The 1,502-nt window shown below is 36.2% G+C and overlaps 1 pseudogene; it reads right to left on the minus strand.

Moving 5' to 3' along the window:
- Positions 1–231: 231 nt before the first annotated feature.
- Positions 232–1,243, minus strand: LOC122152121 (annotated as a pseudogene).
- Positions 1,244–1,502: the final 259 nt, after the last annotated feature.

Raw genomic sequence — 1,502 nt, forward strand, 5'->3', positions numbered from 1 at the left:
ATTAATTTCCCTTAAAATCATATATATTTAAACTACAAGTTTAACTTACGTGTCATATTCCTTAATTACGATATTAATTAATAAAAAAATATATTTTGGAAACTATTCAATATCATATAAAGCCAAGTAAAAATGGTCAGGAGAAATCGAGACTAAATGAAGCAATCCATTGTTTTTAGACAGAAACAACCAAAGAAATAACCAGTAGGAAAAAAAAAGAAAATATGAGACTCAACATTTCACATCACAGTCATTTAAATGCCTGGTGCTCTCTCTCTGCTGCATGACTCTAATGAGAGCATTTTTCATTTCTTTATTCCTTGGACTATAAATGAGTGGGTTCAGCACAGGGAGCACAATAGTATAAAAAACAGAGGCCACTTGGTCCTTTCCCAAGGAGTAGGACTTACTTGGCTTTAAATAAGTAAAACTGATGCTACCAAAGAAGATGGAGACTCCCAGGAGGTGGGAGGCACAGGTAGAAAAGGCTTTTCTCTTTCCTGATATGGAACACGTTTTAAGGATAGTAAACAGAATGGACACATAGGACATAGAGATTGTGATAACAGACACCACTATGTTGCAGCCCGCAAGAACAGATACCATGATATCAATGTCATGTGTTTCAGTGCAGGACAAAACTAACACTGGGGTTGTATCACAGAAAAAGTGATGGATTATATTGGAGTCACAGAAATGCATTTTTTTCATGGAAAGCACACTGAGAGTGGAGTCAAAAAAACCAAGTACATAGGATCCAGTGATGAGGGAGTGGCAGAGTGTCCCAGACATAACAACTGGGTATTGCAGTGGATTGCAGATAGCTACATAGCGATCATAAGCCACTGAAGAGAGGAGAAAACATTCAGTGACAATCATGGAAATAAAAATATACATCTGGGTGAAACAACCTCTAACTGAAATATACTTGCTGGAAGTCATAAATTTTCTAAGGTTTTAGGGGTAATTACTGTTGAGTAACTCAGATCCAGGAATGAGAGGTGACTGAGGAAAAAATACATGGGGTTGTGAAGCTGGAGGTCCAGGCGGATTAGCAGTATCATCCCTGCATTCCCCAGCACACTCACCAGGTAAATCAGGAGAGAGACTAAAGAGTACCAGCCGCATCTCTTCAGAGTCTGTCAGTCCCATGAGTATGAAGTATGATACATCTGTGTTGTTCTTTGACCCTATAATGTGCATCTTCTTTAGTCTGTAGGAGAGCAAAGTTGATACTCAGCATCAGTGATTTCAAAACAGTTTTTCATCTTTATGAATGGCCTGGCATTTATAAAAACAAGGTCATGTTTCTAGAAATTCATAGTAAAGAATGATTTATAAAATATGACTGAACAAAATGTAACTTTCATTGCAACATATTAATATGGCTATAAGTTGATTTTGAAACATTATATAATAAAATTAGCATATATTAGAATATTAGAACTTATGTTATTCTCAGGCCTTTCTTCTTAATCATTCAATCCCTATGAAACTATCAT

The sequence above is a fragment of the Orycteropus afer genome, unplaced genomic scaffold, assembly GCF_000298275.1.
Source record: "Orycteropus afer afer isolate SDZICR_OR568_19922 unplaced genomic scaffold, OryAfe1.0 scaffold06356, whole genome shotgun sequence".
In the NCBI taxonomy this organism is placed as follows: domain Eukaryota; kingdom Metazoa; phylum Chordata; class Mammalia; order Tubulidentata; family Orycteropodidae; genus Orycteropus; species Orycteropus afer.